Consider the following 22012-nt stretch of genomic DNA (forward strand, 5'->3'; position numbering starts at 1 on the left):
AAGTACCCATTTTGCCTGGCGTGGTCTTTAATTCTGCGATCTCTGCAGTTAGGTACTTATGATATCATTTATTTGGCTAACAAGATGCAGTAGGATGGAAGATTATACCGATGATATTACATACCGTGTATGTGATTGCACTTCAAATCTCGACATACCCCATCTGGCGACGAGTTGAACAAGGATTATATTCAAACGGTGTATGTATTTCCTTGAAAAGTTAGCATCTCACGAGACAAGAGCTTTAATGCGATCGTCAATTGAGATTGATCTTAAGAAACTTCTATTACGGTCTAGGTTTATTCTAAGAACTTCTGCGACTGGAAGGTCAAATATCAGCATTGAGCTTAGTCCATTGGCTTTTAGGTTGAGTACCATAATAGTGCATCATTTGACAGAACTCAAAGTTACGCCACGCCAGCTAGCTGTCTTCTTTCTACGGGACCTTTACGAGGATAGCTTGAATGAAGTGGGAATGAATTTTGAGTTAAAATCTTAAAAATCGGTATGAAATCGGTATGTTTTGCCAAAAATCGGTAATCGGTATATACCGATTCTTGGTCAACATTTTGTTCAAAAATCGGTATAAATACCGGAAAATCGGTATGTGTGGCATCGCTGGTTTGACCCTCTGTCGATGAAAAGCTCTCACAAATACCAATAACTATTTTACTAGTGTGAGTGACGATTTTTCTACTCAAATTTTGTTAGATAAGGGCTCTTTGAGCAAGTCACCCATAGTCATCATCATCATTGAGTTCTACTACACGTCTAATTTATTTTGTATATCGTATAAAAGTAGTTTACCAAGAATTATAAAAACTTAAATATGGGAATGCAGAGGTGACCTCGGTCCTAAAGCACACATTTTTTTCTTTCATCCCTTTCTCTTTCTTCCAATCTATCCATTGACTACTAGGACGTGGCCGGCGCCGTTATTGACGTTCAATGAGAGAGCATCAGTTTTGTGCAGTGTGAATTAGTTGCTAGTCCCAAGCACCATTCATTTGACCTCTGAACAAAACTGATGGCCTCGGTCCATCACGGAGTAGCAACCATGGGCGATGTAGAATTCGTTCTACTTAGCCACGCTGGCGATCATGGTTTTCGAAATGCATTTCTTAAAAAAATGAGAGACGGACAATAATATCATTAACTGAATATTAAAAGAAACATAAATTTGTTCAGTGAAAATAATTTTGTAATAAAGCATTTCGGCTTCAATGATTCAGGTGGATGTGAGTAGTCAATCAAGCTAAGCTAAGCTAATTATAAAAACTTAAATATGGCTATACTAGTATAACGTACCACATTCAGGCTTGTAATTGGTCACCATCGTTTGGAGAGCGCAATCGTTTGATCGGAGAGCAAAAAAATGTCAAACGAAATTTTGATCTTTTTTGTGGTTAGTCGTTTGACTGTCATCCCTCTTGCGTAGATAATCGAGATAATCATTCCACATTGTTCGACCAACACATCCAAACATCACCCAGCGCTGCAGAGTGACGAATTTTTTTTTTTCAACAGGAGGGAGTGAATAGAAAATATTGCATTTGCTTATTGAGTCTGTAATTTCTGCTGCGTGAAAGAGATAGGCGATGTCGTAAACTGTCGGGAATGATGGTCGTTTGACCATCAAATTATCCCTCTCGTGTACCAAGACACGAAATTTCGTTCGACAATCACACAAAGAAGAATGAATGTCGTTTCGTTTGATGGTAGTCGACTGTTCGGCAAGTTTTCGGTCGCATTCGTTTGATGGCACGAACAATGATACTGATAAAAGCAGGCTGTGCGACTGTCAGAGGAAATGTCGATGGTTTACAAGTCTGACCACATTATTATCTATCAGTTTTTTTCGGCGCCACTGTCAGTTGGTTCAAACCTTTCGAGAAATTTTCGGCTTTTCATTCCTCTTCAGTGAACCTTAAATTAAATTTATTTTTGATATTAGTTTTAAATTCACTGAACTATTTAAAACTATTTTTTAATTTATCTAGTGATAGTCTATGCTATATCAGAATGTAGTACACCTGACAACCCAAAACCACACTCGCGCCTGCCTATCCGCTAAACCACTTTAGTGCTTAGTTCCACTTGTTTCAGTGAATGCATCTGTAAATAAATTCAAAGCTTTCTACCTAGATTTTTTTTAAATAAATTTAAAAAATCATCAATGCTCTCTTCTTCTCAGCCAAGCTCCCGAAACAAAGTAACAATTCAAATTTGCGGTGTCGCTTTCTTCTTTTCACTGTACTATTTAGTCACGTAACAGTTCCAGAAGACAGCCAGCTCCCTAATGATAATTGAAATTTTCGTTTAAATGGATTAGATTTTCTGGAAGAAAAACAAATTTCGGTATCCAAACGTTTGTTGAAAGAAACACAGGAAGAAAAAAACCAGTCCCAAAAAAGCTTCCCCGAAAAGAACAATTAACGGAAAAATTTCATCAAACCAACTGAACTGTAACTGTATTTCGACGCTCGAAAGTTATTCACTAGGCAAAGTTAATTTTGGTCCTCGTTCGGGCGGGCTTGAAAAATTGTTCCTCCTAGAGCATCCGAACGTCCTACAACAATGTTTGGGGGATGGTGAAGACAACAACATCGCCAAAAAATAAAACAAAAAACACATCCAAGTGTATGAACAAGCGTTTCCAGCATTTGCTTAAAATGTTCCTGCTCTCGTGAAAGTGAGTTTAATATTTTGCCTTTTCTTCTCGACCGGTGAGTGGAAAAAAGCTGTCCCAAGAAGGAAAAAAAACACAAGCAGAACATGATCGTCTTCAGTCTCCAAGAAAAGCGGAAAAGACGTTATGCAAATGGAAGAAAATTTTCCCCGGAACTCGGTTCGACTTCCAACAACAACAACAACAACAGCAACCATTAACAGAATGAAGCAACAACAAAAACAGCAACCCCAATGTATGTTTATACGAATGTACGCCGCCTAAGAAGCGGATTCTGTGAGGTTCCTCTATTCGAGACTGTTGGAAGAAGAACATCCTCCTCACGACTTCCGCCCACAAACATGTCCCACACCGCCCTTGACACCGAAACGACTTCCGCCCATGATTTTTGGGCTCACTCGCTTTTTTTTCTTCTTCTGTCGTTTCTATCACATCCTGCCTTATTTTTTTGTTCTGCGTTTCTCGTGCCATTGCGCGAGTGGAAAACGAAAAATAACAACCACCGCCACACTAACTAAGACGAGTGGCGACCCGATATGGTTTTGCTGCTGCAGGATGCTGAATGCGGATGAAGAAACAAAACAGTTGTTTTTCATCACCGCCTTCCCGGAATTTCCACTCTCGCTTTTCCGAGGCATTTTTTCTTTCGACGTGGTACAACAAATGAGCCCTCACACAGCCGATCGGAGATGCTAAAAGCTGTTAATTTTTGTTGGGAAGGACGATTAGTCACCGTATTGAATTTTGGAAGCACAACTTACTTGAAGCTTGGCAAATAACACAATTTTTTCAAGTCCTTTTTTTATCAAAAAAATGTTTTTTTAATACTAGCAAAATTAAATGTTTGCCCGTTTTCTTCAACGTTCACTCAGTCATGAGTTATACTGTGCGAGACCCAATGGTTGCGCATATAAGTTGTTGTGTTAGACCTTTCCGAAGATACAAAAAAAAACAACTTGTTCGTTGAACAGTCATCAGAAAAGAGAAATTTAATTTGTCTTTATTTAAAATAACAACTTTTCCCGCGAATTCAAAATCAATACAACAATTAACAATACATCTTGGCAACATTATAGAGGTGGTTGAATAATTCCGCTTGATACTATACTTTCAGGCGTTTAAGCAGCGTTCGGCATCGCTAACTGAAAAATTAGCGCCGCTAATTAGATCGCTAACTCATTCAAAGTTAGCGATCGCTAATTAAATACGCTAAATGTGCTGAAAAAGTTATCGCTTTAAGCTTAAAGCGCTAATCGCTTATCGCTAACTGTTGACCAATATTAATGCTGGAACAAATATCAAATTCTTCATTTGTCACGCCCTTCCCCCCTTCGATTTTTTCAACTCCCCAAGGGGGAATAAATAAAGTTTCAAGTATTTAACTTAAAGCTTAGCTTAGCTTAGCTTGATTCACTACTCATATCCACCTTAAATCATTAAACTCGATATGCTTCATTTACAGGTTTTTTTTTTTTAAATCGATTCTAGAAGAACTAGGTATGTTTTACTTTTGATTTCAAACTATACATTTCGAATTCCATGATCGCTGGCGTGGCTAAGCAGAACAAGTTCCACATCGCCAATGGTTGCTTCTCCGTGATTAATCGAGGCCATAAATTTTGCACAAAGTCCAAAAGAATGGTGCTTGGGATTAGCAGCCATTCTCATTGCACAAAACTGATGCTCTCCCTTTTTTATATGATTTATATGATTAATAACGGAGCCGGCCACGTCCTAGTAGTCTATGGGGAAAAGGGAAGGATTGTTAGTAAGGTACTCTTTTAGTTCAACTAACAATTTCTCGCTTCTGCATACCCCAACAAATATTTTTTGAAATAGTCAGAACCAAAGACGAGCCAGTATCACCAACTATAGAAACCGTCTATACGTCTGCGAATCCATATTCAAGTATCCAAGGAAGGAGTTGTGTTAGTTTGTGAAAGGTAGAGATCAGGATCCATTTTGGTAAATGGTGCGATCATGATTTTCCTACACCTCCTATGCTCCTAGACATTTCCTAAGGAAACTCCTATAACTATGAGGCATATGATAAAATGTCAAATAAAAATAGATCGACTAACTGAGATCCCTGGTGAAGCAAAGAGTTTGCAAAAATGCTTTAATGGTTGAAGACGGAATGCAACTTACAATAAAAATGAATTATATTATAATATTCAAACACAATTTTTTCCAAATTGTTTTTATATGATTATTGCCTTTTTGAAAACTCTTTGAATCTTTGCCATCCTTTGCCCGACATTTTGAAAATCTTAAGAGCTTTAATGCTTAAAGATCACAAAGTAATGTTTTGATGAAACAATACTCTTAAATACATTTATTCAGCTTCATTTAAATAGTTTTTAATTGCAACGTTGGAATTTTCCAAAAGGCTTGATTATTTTTTTTTGCTTTTTAATTAAATGAGTCCAGTATTAAACTTCACAAAGCTTTAAATCTCTAAGTGGTTTATCTTGAAATCCGTTTACCAAGCAACAGATGTATCTTTTTGGATTTGTATATCAAAATCAGTCCTTACTTTAGTTTTTATATTTTACTGATAATAATATGGCATTCGCTTTTCATGTTTATTCAGAAAGAAAGGAACGTCAAGCCTTAAATCGAATGTGGAAGTAAATATTCAATAATCAATTGGGATGTAACATTGAAATTGTTTTACGAGGTATTGGTTACAAGTTACTTGATTTAAAACCCGTTTCTTCGTTTTTTAATCGGGATGGATTGTATCTTTGATGTTTGAATTGATTTTTCACAGCAATGAATTTAAAATTACTTTTTTTATATGTACAGAATAATCCATTCATGTCAAATTTCTGAAAAAGTATTTTTACATAAATCTAGGAGTTTTATGCAGAAACGCCTTAATATATGCTGATAAACCTGATTAACCACCACCTGATAAACCACTTGAAAATTTGATCTGTAACTTTTGAACGGCGCAATAGATGGCACTGTTTGAAGTCAATTTTCAACGTTTTTTGGACGTCATTTGAAATTTTACACACTTTTTGATAGATTTTTTGTTCGAGCTTGTACATCTGTTCTCTGTGGCTGTATTTTGTTATATAATTCAGTAAATGCTGTCAAATAAAATTGAAAGAGCAGATGATTGGTCTCAAATCCGTGAACTAGAATCCCTATTCTGACTAAAGGCCTCATGTAGAGTTTTCCTTAAATATTTCAATTTTAAGTTGGTTTTGATTGGCTGTTTGAAAACCATCATGGAATTTCATCAATCGATTCAACAAATTTGGAAGTTAATTAGAATCGACGCGATGCTAAATTTACTTCATGTTAATAAATTTTACCAATTCAAGTTGATAAAATTTGTTTATACATATTCTTCTTTACAGTTTACTGACCAACAAAACTCAATAGAAAATTTTATAATAAACCACAAACCAATAACAAATAAAAAGAATAAGATTATAATGCCCAGTAAAACACGTTTGCTACACCGTGTTGACAGTCAAGATCTGCGTTTTACTCAAAAACTGGAATGAAAGTAAGACATTACAATCATAAAGAAAATACCAGTTCAAAATAAACTTGACTGTGGCTGTATAACTTTGAACAAAAACACTTATTAGTTCTTATTTCATGCATGAAAAATGTATATTTCATTTAAAAGCTTCTGTAATTAACTTGAGCGCCAGCTGTCAATTTTCATGGCGAAGCATCAACTTAATAACTTAAAAAGAATTTGCATCAATGAAATATTTTTAAACATTACGTGATGTAATGATAAAAGAAAGAATGTTGAGATCATAACTTTACATTTAAGCTTTAAGCACTTGTATTTTAACTGATCAAAGCAATCGAGGCCTGTAACTATGATATCAGCTTCTGGAAACAAACATGAAAAAATCAGTTCCTGAATTATAGGCACTATTAACGACAACGTTGCCTCAAACAATAAACGTTTAAAAAATTATTCACTTTCTAGACAATCTGTAATTGAACTTCAAAGTTTAACAAAGAACTTAAATTTTGGGATATTTTACTAAGTCAGCATTATCGGCGCACGGCATTAAAATCGATAACATTATAACGACAACGTTTCTTTCCTACGCTTAACATATGTAGCTGACTCAAAATAATATCAAAGCATTTGTGATTATCTTGATTGCTCTTAAAATCACACATCAAAATTATGTTTAATGCTCAAAAAACATTTTTGGTCTAGTAAAGTAGAGAAGATAGTATTTATCCAGGCAACTGTACAAAATTCAAAGCTTTTAATACATTTTTATTCATGTTATTTTTTTTTTCTGTGCGTCTCTTAATCAACTTCATATTAAAGATTTGCATTGTAACTTATTTAAAGATAAAAAGTAATTTTACATCACGGATCAACTGAGAAAAGCCTTATTTTTTAAACTTTAATTTGATATTAAGGTATCAAAAATGTCAGTTTAAAATAAAATCAGGAAATCTTAGAGATACACTAAATTTTAATACGAATGTTGCATTGTTTCTAAAATATAACTGATAAGCAAAAAGCAATTAAAAATGAAAGTAAAAAATGGAACGGGCTCACCAAAAATGTTATAAAAGATGTCAATTTTTGATCTGGAAGTCCTCCTGAAAGCACTGGTCCTCGAATCCACGAAAGAGTCCATTTTCCAAAGCTCCGAAGGTGTTGGTGGTCACTTAACTGGTTCCATCCGTCTAGATTAACCTCACTTAATCAATTCAATCTTCCGGATTATAAAAATTATTAGCACTTTTAAAACCAATTATGCAAATACAGCAAACTAATCTTCCGACTGTTTCCTTTGGCACCGCGCAAACGGCTCCAGTACATGCAACTTACTCAAAAAACTTTTAATTCACACATTTCTTACATTCTGTGAGGTATTGGTTTTAAAATCCTCAAATTTATTATATTCATCTTAAAATTTCAATTAAATTTTAACAGCACGAAAAAAACACGTGCTGACGGTTCAGCACACGCCTACTCCTCCTATCAGTTTCAAGTATTTAATTTAAATCGGATAAATTGATCGAATTTTCATACAATGATATGAGAAGAACAAAAACTACCAAAGATGGGAATTTTCACAACTCTCTGAGTTCTACTATTTAAAAAACGAATTTTCGAGCGATTACACTAGTTTACAAAATTTTAAAAAAATCGTGAACTTGATTAACTGACCAACATTTTTAATGTAAAATCGGGCGCTGAATCCGAAAATGAAATTCAAAAAAATCTCAGTAGAACCGTTTTTGAGTTATGCTCCAAATTCGAAATTTCGGAAAAATTAAAAAAGTTCTTGTACTTAGATTGAAATATCTCGGACGTCATAACAGTAATTTGAAATCTCTTTTTTGCATATTAAAGGTGAATAAATTTTCTATCGATCATCTGAACAGTGTTTTTGCGTTTGACCAACAGTTTTGTTGATATTAGTGACTTTATGAGGAAAAAAATTATAAAAAACTAATTTTTTTAGAGAAAATTTTGTTTCAAATAAAGTTTTTGACTCGATGGTAGCATTTAAAAAATCTGATTTTCTTTTGCGCTTAAATGTCAATTTAAAACATAGATTTCAAGTGGTTATTTATCAAAATAGGTTGAAAATTGAAGAAGTTATGGCTACTTTACCATAACTGTAATTTTTGAAGTTTTAAATAATTTAACAAACCGCAGTACACTTATCATAGTATAGGAAGAATGAAACATGATAAATCTCACTCGCTCCAAGTCAAAATTATTTATTAGCTTACCAAAAGGTCACATGCCAAGTTTCAGAAAAATCTGACCATACGGAGGGGTTGCTTGAGTCTCAAACGTGAATAAAATTTTGAGGTATTTTGCCCGGAAGGAACAAAAATACTGGTTTTTCATCAATTACTTTTTTCATCACTAGCTGATTGTTTTTTATGGTTGATTTTATTAAAGCCTAAAATGAGACAAATATTTCACCCGAAGACTGTAACTCGATTGGATTTGAAACAGAAAAGTTATTGCGGTTCAAAGGCCGTAAATTTAGTCCAACACGCAATGAGTACTTTTTACGCATTGCGTTTTATACGACAATTTTCGACCAAAATACAATCTTTGAACCTCAATAACTTTTCTGTTTCAAATCCAATCGAGTTACAGTCTTCGGGTGAAATATTTGTCTCATTTCAGGCTTTAAGAAAATCAACCATAAATAACAATCAGCTAGTGATGAAAATAGTAATTGATGAAAAACCAGTATTTTTCGTTCCTTCCGGGCAAAATACCTCAAAATTTTATTCACGTTTGAGTCTCAAGCAACCCCTCCGTATGGTCAGATCTTCCTGAAACTTGGCATGTGACCTTCTGGTAAGCTAATAAATAATTTTGACTTGGTGCGAGTGAGATTTATCATGTTTCATTCTTCCTATACTATGATAAGTGTTCTGCGGTTCGTTAAATTATGAAAAACTACAAAAAATACTATTATGGTAAAGTAGCCATAACTTCTTCAATTTTCAACCGATTTTGATAAATAACCACTTGAAATCTATGTTTTAAATTGACATTTAAGCGCAAAAGAAAATCAGATTTTTTAAATGCTACCATCGAGTCAAAAACTTTATTTGAAACAAAATTTTCTCTAAAAAAATGCGTTTTTTATAATTTTTTTCCTCATAAAGTCACTAATATCAACAAAACTGTTGGTCAAACGCAAAAACACTGTTCAGATGATCGATAGAAAATTTATTCACCTTTAATATGCAAAAAAGTGATTTCAAATTACTGTTATGCCGTCCGAGATATTTCAATCTAAGTACAAGAAATTTTTAAATTTTTCCGAAATTTCATATTTGGAGCATAACTCAAAAACGGTTCTACTGAGATTTTTTTGAATTTCATTTTCGGATTCAGCGCCCGATTTTACATTGGAAATGACCTTCAGTTTACTGAGTTCAAAAATGCTGTAAACTAGTGTTACTAGAGCAAAAGAACAAGATGTGGAAGATGGGAGCTATCTATCTCTTTTTTTAAATTCAAATTTTGGTTAAAAATTTACTCGATTTATCAGTTTTGTGCAAACTCGATGGTAAGCATTAACGTTGCAAACAATTTTTTGGGTAATTCATTCCATTTTTTGTTTTTTGCATTATTTTACATAATCATCATTTGAAATCATTAATCTGTTCTTTCCTTTTTTAAACTTGCAGGAGCATTCTCAAATGTAGACATTTATACAATTTGTATTTGAAATTAAAACGAAGGCTATAATGGTGAATTTTATCTTATTTTTATATGAACTGATCTGTAAAATCTCTAAAAACTGTATGGTAAAAGTAAATATCTCAACCATGCTCAACAAATGCTGGTGAAGGGATGTTAAAAATAGTTTGATATTGATTAACACCTTTTATTGTTATTTTCTTCAGTAAATGTTGCGAAAAAAGTGCTGAAAATGACACTAAATACATCTTTTCTCTAACTCGTGTACGCATTCCTCCAACTAATCCAATTAAGCAAACAGAATTATGCGCAATGCCACTTAAACTTGATTAATGACAAAAAATTTATTCTGTCACTTATATTTAATTCGGCAATAATTTGATGCAAATGTATGGGAGTTAGCGGTCTTCGATTAGAGGAACCAAAAAAATAGCGGAACTTTTTATTTCGCTAGATCAATCATAGCTTAGCGGCCAAATTAAACCGCTAACGAAAAGTTAGCGGACTAACTAGCGAATAGCGGATTAGCGCTTTTGTGCCGAACACTGCGTTTAAGTAGTATATCAGAGTGAACAATAGTGTTGAAAGTTGAAGTTGAAAAAAGTTGATGAAAAAAAGGTTAAAATTTCAATTAAAAAATCACAATGAATTCTGGCAACACTGTAAAACTCAGAAAACATATCTGATATAAAGATTTGAAGCCTTAAAAACAACTTTTAAGAATACAAAGCTTAGTTTCGAACTAAGCGAAAAAAGTTAAAAAGGTTTTTGTTCCAATTTTTCTGTACATTTTGTATTGGGATATTTAAGAAATAAAAAAATAAATAAAAGTAGGGGGAAGTTGTCTACTACCGGACACTTAAGGTTTTTAAGCAATAACTTCAAAAATAAGTTTTTGTAAATATTGGTTCCTCTAATGATTTGAAGAGTATCAATATTATGATCACTAAACAGTATTAGAAAAAAAATAATTTACAACATATTCATGTGGTAAGAGAAATCATTTTATGTTAGTTTTCATTCATTTCCAAAAGTGTTGTCTATGGCCGGACACTACGAATTTCATCACCAAAGTTGTCACCAATGGCACAAAAACGTAGCAAAATGACTGAAATCACTTGCTTAGGTCTTGTGAGTAAGTACTTTCCAATACCGGACATTCTATGAAGCCATTTATAAAAGTTTTTTTGACAAACCATAATGTAACATTTCTTTCGAAAAAACTAGAGTAAAATTGTCTATGACCGGACAGCAAAATTTAAATATTATCAGAGGACCAAAATAGATTGGTTATTTAATCCGTATCTTCAGCTATCCAATTGAGGGTGCTATAGAGATGAAAAAATGAAAGTTTCAAGTTGAAATCATTTATAATTTTGAATATTTTCTTGTCCGGTCATAGAGAACAATATGGTGTCCGGTCATAGAGAAATCGCACTTTTTTTTATTTTCCTTATATTTCGTTTGAACTTCCGTTTTGTTATCTTACATCTACTGAAGTCGAAAGATAACCAACCAACGATGACGTTTATGTGCAATTCACATTTGACAAGCCGTAAAAACTGATCATAATATAAATGTAAAGTTTAGGCGATCCTCGTCTAACTACTTGGCGAAAGCTTTCGATGCTTATAATTTGTTTATCTTTTCAGATTGGATTACCATATTTCTAACACCATATCAGGCTACTATTTACTTTATTTTCATGGTGTTAAAACATTATAAGGATATATCGTTTTCGAAAAATCAATGTTGTCCGGCCATAGGAGGTGTCCGGTCATAGACGACTTCCCCCTAAAGAGTGTATTCCAAATGAAGGAACACTTTGTTTTGTAAATCACTTTTAAATGCGCGGATATAAATTAATGAAATTTCCCGAGGTGTTTACATATGCAATTTTTTAGTGATTTTCTGTTAAGTGGTTTTTGAGATAGCGTTCAATGAAGAATTTTTTTTACTTAAATTTTTAAGCAACACGTTCGCCATCTATAATGCATACTATTAACCACATTTTTTTTTCAAATCAAGGCTATTAAAGGGCTTCGCATTTGGAGGCAGTCATCGTGTCAATCGTTATGAAAGACTGAGTAATATGCAGTTTCTATAGATCGTTAGCCTCTTCAAGTACTTTAAATTAAATTTTAAATATGTTTTCTTCTTGTTTATCTCCGGGAAATACAGGCGAGATTTGTCAATGAGAAGCTTCAGGTTGGAAACCTGTCAAGTGACCGCCAAAGATTTCGATTTGCTGTGCATTACGAAATTTTTCAAAATATCTCTCCACAAACAGTCCAATTATTTTGCGAACAATTTGACCACCGTACTTTGTTTATTTTACCGGTGGGTAGAGTGCGAGAGTTGATTCACTCGCTAACTTTCAGCTACTCAGTTCAGAGTGACGGTTACTCAGTTGTTGCCAAAACCGCACCTACTCAGCTCTGACTAAACGGCTTTTACTCAGAACTGACTAACAGCCCTTTTCGCGACAACTGAGTCGGGGTTACTCAGAATGCGCGAATAATTTCGGGGCGGTTTTTGACCGGTTTTAATGGTGAAATATAGTCAATTCCAATATGATTATGTAATAAAAGGATGCGTTAGTGGTTTTGAAAACAGATAATCAAAAAATAAAGCGTTCAAGGTTTTATTGTTCAAAATTTTTTCTTCACTATTTTTACCTAATCACTTTCTTCTTCGGTCCGAGACGCTGCCATACCGAGTTGATTTATACCTATTGCCACCATCCTTTTAAAACTCCATCGTACCGGGTTTGTCTGAGGAAATCATTCCGGAACCTCTGCGCCCGTATTTGCAAAGCTCCGTTTAATGTGTTCCGGCACTTTTGATGATGTTTGCGATGAGATTCATCGTTACTCTACCCTAAAATAGATTAACCACAGGATTAACTATTATTAAATTGACTATTAAAATGTATATTTACTATAATAAGTTGATTGTTTTTTAACAAGAACAGACTAAGTCGACTGTCTGGTACAAATTGATCAAACTTTACTCAGTTGTCGCCATCGGGTACTCGAATTCTCTGAGTGCCGAATTTTTTTTCGTCTGAGTAATCTTTGCTCATGATTTCTGAGTTGTTTAGGATCAGCCGACGGTTGCTCCATACATGAGGCGACATCTGAGTAAAATGCAGCCGGGCTCTGGGTAAACCAGAATTAAGGGTGAATGATGTTTGTTTGATGCTTGTCGATAGTAACTCAGAAAATAACTGATCCATTAAGAGCAAGTTCACTGGTGTTGTGAAAAAGTGGTAGAAATTTTGTCACTTTCAGCACATTTTGAAAATTTTGCCATGCAAAAACATTTTCAAGTTCTGTTCCCTTCAAGTTTTTTAACAACACGTATTGTAGTTTCGCATGCTGTGATGCAAAAATAGCAATATTTCTATCACATACGGATGAAATAGAAACAGTGCTGTAAAAAAATACAACGCCTAAAGATCTTGAAAACATTTTTGCATGGTAAAATTTTCAAAATGTCAAAATATCTACCACTTTTTCCCAACACCAGTGAATTTGCTCTAAGTGAGGAAGAAAAACAAACTAGGTATGCGTAGTTCGATGCTGAGAAGCGTCGTTTGTAAACAAAACCGGCTATCTATGTTGAGGAGCTAAATCATTGGTAACTAGGATGATGGTAAAAAATCATTCTGAGCGAAGATCATCAACCTTGGATGTCGTTGTTGAAGCCCTAAGAAAAAAAAAACATCTATTGTTAGGAATATGAAGCTCCACATTCAACAATTCAGAGAAATATTGAAGGAAAACCAAATTTTACCTATTTTAAGTTTGATGTTGTCGTAACTGGTGGTTCCGGTAATACCGCTACTCCACATTCTTTTCAATTTCTTTTAATTTTTTTCCTTCAAGAGATACACTATACCCGTTCTTCATTTCAATATCTTTCAAACTGATTTTTATAACCTTATTTGTTAAGGCTTGCATCTATTTGACAGTTCTTCTCTTTTTATCTCGTACTTTCAAACTCTCTTTTCGCAATCAGTAATTTTCCGTCTCTTTCTCTCATAACTTCTATTTTTTTTATCGCTGGGTATTTTTTCTGTTTTCCACTGATATAAATTTATAATTTGTATTTATTCTACAAATTGGATATATATTTTTCAGTTTATTTAATTATATGTTATTTATCACTTCTATTCCCTACAGATGTGTCAAAGAAAATAGTTTTGGAATACATAAACTTTAAACATAATCATTAATAGCCATATCTCGCGTGAGCTTTCATTACATCGTATGAAACATCTTAAGAATTTACAGAAAACTGCTGAAAAGGTTATCAAAACAATTTTAAAATTTGTATTTCACATAATATAGCGTATGTTGTCCAGGCTACAAGTATTCTAAATGGAAAGAAGTTGTGACTAGTTTATATCAGTTTTAGTATTTTTTCGTAATACAACTGTTTGTTTACATTTTGTTTCATATATGTATAACAAATGTGTCGACTAGCGGGTTCAGCGGTGCTGAAACCTCCTAGTATATATGCCTCAGGTCGGCTTAAGCTAACTTAGAGCGATTCGGCTAACCAAGAAAACACTTTAATTTGCAAAGAAAACCTCCCACGTTTATTTTCACCTTGTGAACTTTAGGTTTTGGTATGCGCACTAGGGACTCTGTCCCACCCCTTATTACTACCTCCTACCTCTTGCTTGCTGTAATGGCACCTCTGGTGGGTCGTTTGAATGGCGGCACCTCTTCTTCGTCGAACCGGCCTCACTACGTCGCAAACCTGCGGAATTTGTGGTCGTCGGATTCCGGTACGTTCCAACACTGCACTAGGATGGCTGTTGGTTCTTGCGATGGCAGCGATGGCAGCAATGGCGGATTTCGATCCAAGCCACGGGACAAATGGCACCTGCCACAAAGCCGGGGTCCTATGGAATCTCAGGATGGGGTATTAGAATTGCGTTGAAGAACGGTTGTCACAGCTGCTACGGGGCATGGTTCCTTCATTACCTGGATATCCTGGAATCTAGCACTTCCGGATTCCGTTTGTTTTTCACTACCAGCACAATATTAGGTACGCGGAATTTGCGCCGTTGCGTGCTGGCGTCTTTGAGTGTTGCAGTGAAATGGCCGATTTATGGCGGGTCGTTGACCCCGTAGCCGCGTATAATGACTAGATACGTCATCGTTCTTTCGCCCCATCCTGATGCTCGATTCGCCTCGCCTTTTCGCCGCTTTAAAACAGCGCCATCTGGTCGTGAGGTTCTGAACTTGACGTTGAGAGTTGCTATTCGGGTTGGCGCGTAGGGGTTCAGGGGTGGACTCCAACGAGAGCGATTCCTCCACAAATACAGTGTCTTCTTGGCACATTTACACATTATCACGAAAAAAAGATCAACTACCACTGACACTACTGACCGAGCACTTGTTGCACATACGACGTAATGAAAGCTCACGCGAGATATGACATATTTTCTTGTTGATCAATTTCCCCTCAGTTCAAGGTACTCGCATAAGAGGGTTTCAAGTTTGAGATGCCAACCTTTTTTTGTGATATTTTAATAAATAATAGTAAACGTATGAAAAACTATTCAAACATCAATTTTACTGTTTTTCAAGTGCACCCTTAATATTTTCATTGTATTTTGATGACTTCTAAAAAAAAACAATTTTTTTTTCTTGTTCAGCAGATCTCAGCAGTAGGTGACTAATAATAGTGAATGATCCATAATTGTGGGAGGACTAATAATAATAATAATAATAATTTTTCACAAAATCATCAATTTTTGGAAGATGTAGCTAATCATGCCGTGTCAGCTGATTGAAAAAATAAACAAATACACCATAAAATCGTAAGCTTACGAAACTAAATATAAGCAAATGTGTCGAAAAACTGTTCCGATTCACCTCATTTCACAATGGAGATCCTAAATAAATATTGCTCCGTCATTATATTCTTTACATTATAATAATAATAATTCGTTTTATTCATGTAACATAAGATTTGTACATTCTTTTTGATGTGCTACAATTAGGTTATTAACATTAAATGTGTGTGTCATATTTTTGTTAAAACTTCTATCTGAAACGTATTTATTTTTTTAATTCTTTACAGGTATGAAACTGAGGCTTTCTATGATATTAAGGTAGGGTAAGTGTTCCTAATGTGGCATGTGTACCTAATGTTAACATACTGTTCGATTTTGCCTGTTTTTGACGTTATTTTTCACTTATCACAATTATCAAAAAAATGATAATGTAAAGGATTATGTGAACTTTCATTTTACAAACAAATTAGCTTTCTAGTTCACAAGATTTTTCGTAAAATCCAGATTGTTTCCAAGTATGTCCAAATTGAATGGAATTGTTAGCAAATTTCTTAAAAAAACACCTGTTTAGAAATAGAAGATTAAAGCTGAATTTGTCAACCGATTTTTTTGAAATTTTTTGTCGGATTGTTTTTTATCATGATTTAAGTAATAAGTATGTTAGAACGATGTTTTGTTCGTGTAAAAACTAGAAAAAGCATATGTCCACAATTAGGAACACTATTTTCAATGTGTTCCTAATTATGGGCATAGTCAAAGTTTTGCAAACTATATCAATGTCATAGAATGTATTTGAAATAAATTTGATTGAAAGAATTGTGTTTTAACATAATTTTCAACGATCTGTTAAAATAAACTGTTTTGTGTTAATAAAACATGATTTTTTTTACTTTAGTATCTCTCAAAGCTTAAAATGTTGAAAAAATATTTTCGCCAGGTTGTAAGGAACGCACCTTTCGCGACAGAGAAGGAAACCATCGAGTTACAGAGAGCTTCTTAACGAGAACAGAATCGGAAGGAAAAATTAAAAAAAAAAATCTCAATGAAATATGTTGTATACCGTCTTTTGGGGCATCATGCAACACTTTTCAACTTCAATTGCTTCTTAAACCCTAATGTCCACTGATAATCTTACCGTTTGTACATCAAAAGTTTCAAGTTTAATGGGACATCAAATTAACGTAGTCAGAAAAATAATTGGTTTCACCAGTTATTTTTAAATTTACATAACATGCGATTTTCACCCTAAGAAAAAGGGGTATCTAAGTTGCAAAAACTTTGGTTCTTAATGAAAAATCAAACAAAAAAATTTGAAATTTTTTTGACATATTTGTGATGTCGTTACGCATAAAGCACGATCTGCAGTTATTTAAGATTTTGTTAGAATTAAAGTTTATATTTTTTCTTTTAAAAGAAAGCAGAAGGGTGCTGATGCATTTACAATTTTACATCATATTCTAGCATATGGAAACAAGATTTAAACTGTGAATCATTGATTTGCATGTCGATGCATTTTAACCCAGACTGGTAACGGAATTTTTAAAATATTAATTTTTTAAAAATTAAATGACTGTTCGAAAAAGATTCATACACCAACAGTGTTGATGTTGGATAATAAGTTCCATATAAAGTTTGTAGGTAATATCACTAAGTCAATCCGTCCCATTGTGTAAAGTTTTTTATGGCCTCAAAAATGTAAAAATTTCGATGTTTCGAATTTTCTATGAGATTCAAAAACTTCATAAAACTCTCTCACGATGTGAGAAACTATGGCATCATCGTTTTTTTTTTATCATTAAATGATAATTTTAATCAATTATATTAAAATAAAAGTTAAATAAATGTTGTGGTACCCAAATGTTGCATCTAACAATGCTGTTGCATTATGCTCTGTTTAACTGAACTTATTTGTATCCATTACAATGAATTTTCTACTTTTTGAAATATAAAATTCCTCGACGGCTATTAAAGCGTTGAAATCGAAGCCTCCAACTTTTAAATTTGACACTTATTATCCTTTCTTTCTCTATGGGGGATTCAAAAATATGAAAATTGTTTGTTCTTAAAAGCTGGAATTTATGAAAATCTGTTCAATAGTTTTTCAGCACTCAGTCCAAATAGTTATTCAGCTGAAGAAGTTAATTCACTGTTCACTATACAGTTCATTGTATATTCTTGCTAGGCACAATTTTCCCGTATGTTTGGATAACGTGCCGCTATGAAGCCTACCCTCATTCTGAGACTTTCGAAGGCCCCACCACTTTGAAAACCACTACAATTCTAGTCAATAAATACTTAATAGGCTAGTTGTTTTTTCAATCCAAAATGTGAGCTCATTATTGCATCAAAGAATCTCGTATCAGTACCACGTGCTTTTAGCAGTTGAATGTACAAAAAACACCCGCCAAAATTTCCTCTTTCAAATATTTAAAGCCCGGCAAGCTTTGATTTGCTTTCCAGTACACGTAACTCTGGACGGTCGTTTCTAATGCCCGGCCCATATGGTGATGGTGAAAATAACCGCCATGGGGAAAAAAGTCGGTTGACAAAATGGGTGCCATGACTTTTGGTTCGTGAGAATAAAACAGAAAGTTGTATGGGAGGGTCTCTTTTCTTAGGTGGGAGGGGCTCGGAACTATTACTAAAACCTTACCCTGGTCCAACTACATCTCTGTACCAAGTTTCAGGCTGATCGGTTAAGCGGTGTGGATTTGTATAAGGTGCATACAAACAAACAAACAAACAAACAAACAAACAAACAAACAAACAAACAAACAAACAAACAAACAAACAAACAAACAAACAAACATATATAGTCCAACTCATCTTTATATATTAGAAGAGATGTATTCATTGGAAAAGGTAAAGTTTGAATTTAAATGAGCTCAATATTCACTATTTTCTTCAAAACTAGCGTAAAGGAATTTCGTGTAGGATTTAAATAGTTCTTATTTCCCTATTCAAATTCCAAAAACATTGTTATATTTATAAAAAGGTGAGTTTTGAGATTTTTCTTTTTAAAGTATTAAAAAAACAGACCCATATGCAAAATCAGGAACAAAAAGTGTAATATTTCGGTACGCGGATTTATTTTTCCTCATATGTTAACATTTGGAACACCCATATGTTAACATTAGGAACAATTAGTGCCATATTAGGAACATCGACACACTTTATAAAACAGGATATTTTTCGTAAATTAAGGCTTGAAATGATTATTACAAACCAAAACCGAGTTCAGAAAAAAATTTGGAATTTAGTTACCAAAAAATTGTATATCTAAGTATTAAAGATTCGGCGCAATAATATCAAATCTTAAAACCTCTGACAAAATATAGCGAAATTAGGCTCATTTACCCTATGTTGGTTATTACAGCGATTTGATTCGCTCGTCAACTCGAAAATTGAACGAGAATCGAGACAACGAAAGTTTTAATTCACATTCAATGATACATCAAACGACATTGCATGACTACCAGCAATGTTAAACCAATTTAAAAGTTTATTACCTGACGGATACCTTTTTGATCTATTGGATGCTTTTGATTTTTTTAAATTTGACAGAGAATATTCTCATCGAAATTCCCAAAATCACAAAAGCATACCAAAATTGTGGATAAATTTACGAGCTAGGAAAAAACTCTTAATTCTTCCAAACGATGGGGCGCTCGACGCGACTGACCCGTAAATTGTAATCGAATTTTCGTGGAAAACCTCGACGAGCTCAAAACATTTCTCCATTCATGCAAGCAGTAACAAATAATATTTTGCCCGACATTCTGCAATTTGCGTAAATAATTTTGTTATTGCACAGCGAAGCTTTCTGATTGTTATTTTTACCTCACGTCGCTTCACTGGCCAACAGTTTTTCTCGAATAACGATGAGTGTGTGGTGTGGAAAACGAAGGAAAAAACTTGAATGAAAATATATTTATATTTCTCGCTCGTAAACAACAACACACAACCTGTTGTTGGAAAAGTCGAAAAATTATGCCGTTCCACAAATGAACAAAATATTCTGTAGTTTAATGCAATGGAGACTCTCCAGCCTTCCCCTCACCAGATGGCGCGCTTTTTTTGCTCCTTATGACCACCAACAGCAGCAGTTCACTTGAGAGTAAAAAAAATGGATAAAAGTGCCAGGTGCGATCAAAAACAATGGAAGATAAAAAAAAATCCTGTCAGCAGCTCAGCCACACAACGTAATGGGGCCAAATGCTTTAGCTCTTTTCTTACGCACACACACATACATACACATACACACATACCAGCCCATGCATACAAACAAACAAACAGGCACACAAAAAATGCCACCCAGCCACTGAGCCAAAACATCAAAGTGCGATGAAAATCCTACTCGCGTACCACTCTTCTTCATCAGCCCTGCAAAAAAGGGGAGAGACGAACAGAAGTAAGAAAAAAAATATTTCCACCATCAGGGCAATATCAAAAGAAGTTTAGTGGGAGGCAAAAAGCTTTCAGCCAGAGCATTTCCATCGGCTGGCAGTCTGGGCAGGGTGGGTTGGAAGTCAATTATTTAGATAAAAAATATATCCTAATTACCTACCCTGAAAGTGAGCCAGGATTTATGTGGGTAAATATTTACTTCCGCTGCTGGGGAAAGTTTGCGATAGAAAATTTGAGTGTTTGACTTTTGGAACATAAACACGCGAAACGCAAACACCATTCGATTGGAGAAAGACTTGACTAAGCGTAGCTTGGAGTTGTGTGTGCTCCAGGAAAATATCATTTCGATCTCAAAAAGCATGAAGAAGAGGAAATCATGAGGCAGGCAAAAGTTTCATAATAATGAAGAAAAAAAATTTAGTAGGTTTATAATTTTTTTAACTGGATGAAGCATGCTTTTTCAAGCGGATTTGTGACAACGTAAGAACTTAACTTCACAATTAACACACGACGTATTACTGGACACGACACTTAACGTTCTTACAAACGGAAAAAAAGGATTCAAAATTACCTTTTTTGTCGACCGGTTTCGAGCTCGATGTTTCCCATCTACAGGACGATTTCCGACTGATCACACGAAGAAATTACTGGCAGGATCGTACTACGAGTTTCATAGTATTCGTCGTAAGAACGTTTGTAAGAACGTTAAGTGTCGTGTCCTGTAATACGTCGTGTGTTAATTGTGAAGCATGCTTCTTTTGAGATTTTCAGAAGCCTCATACCCCACAGCCAAAAAATTGAATAGAGTGTTTGTTGAAACAGCTAACTGCTAGTTGTAGTAAAGAAAAAAAATAGCTGCGCTTAGTTCGGGCTGCGGTCTTGGTTCTTTGTGTAAATAGATTTTTACTAGCTTTAGGTATCTTGTAGAGCACATTTTTAACCGTCTTCAGATTTCGTAGTGGATTTATGACCCAGGATTTGTAGCTTTGGCTCCGTTTCGACACATGGCGGTCGAATAAGTTTGTAATTCAGTGTGTTGGAGAAAATTTATTCATTTATTTATTTGGTGTCCCGTCTCACGACATAACCCGATAAACAATAATCCTCTAATTCACTCGTTTCATGGCAAACGTTCTCTAACTTCTCGGGCAACCCACATACGCCAGATCACGCTCCACTTGGTCTAACCACCTCGCTCGTTGCGCCCCTGCTCGTCTCGTTCTACCAGATTGGCAGCGAACACCTGTTTTGCAGGACAGTCTTCCGGCATTCTTGCAACATGTTCTGCCCTGCGTATCCGTCCAGCCTTCACCACCTGCTGGATACTGGGTTCGCCGTAGAGTCGCGCGCGCTTCGGTTCATCCTTCGCCTTCACACTCCGTTCTCCTGCACGCCGCCAAACAAGGTTCTTAGCACTCGTCGCTCGAATACTCCGAGTGTGCGCAGGTCCTCCTTAAGCAATATCCACGTCTCGTGCCCGTAGAGGACAACTGGTCTAATGAGCGTTGTGTACAGGTTACATATTTTGCGGGGCTGAGTCTTCTCGATCGCAGTTGCTTGTGGAGTCCATAGCAGGCGCGACTTCCGCTGATAACTTGCCGCCGGATCTTACGGTTGGTGTCATTGTCTGCGGTCATTCACTAGTGGGCCGAGATAGACAAAGTCTTCGACTATCTCCAGCTCGTCGCCGTCGGTCGTGACCTTGATTTTACTGAACAAGCCGGCTCGGTCGGTCTCGGGTCCGCAGGCCAGCGTATACTTCATCTTGGAGGTCTTAACCATTAACCCAATCCTTCTTGCTACGTGTTTCAGTTTGCGATGATCTGCCGACTAAATCAATGTCATCAGCAAAGCAGATAAGTTGACTGGATCTGTTGAAAATCGTGCCCCCCATTTCGCCCACCGCTTGTCG

The 22012-nt window shown here is 35.1% G+C and overlaps 1 protein-coding gene across 1 annotated transcript in view; it reads left to right on the top strand.

Moving 5' to 3' along the window:
• LOC129750148 (uncharacterized) overlaps positions 1 to 22012 on the top strand; it is a 295384-nt gene that overhangs the window by 124290 nt on the left and 149082 nt on the right. The gene's annotated exons all lie outside the window — the stretch shown is intronic.

The sequence above is a fragment of the Uranotaenia lowii genome, chromosome 2, assembly GCF_029784155.1.
Source record: "Uranotaenia lowii strain MFRU-FL chromosome 2, ASM2978415v1, whole genome shotgun sequence".
NCBI classification, from domain to species: domain Eukaryota; kingdom Metazoa; phylum Arthropoda; class Insecta; order Diptera; family Culicidae; genus Uranotaenia; species Uranotaenia lowii.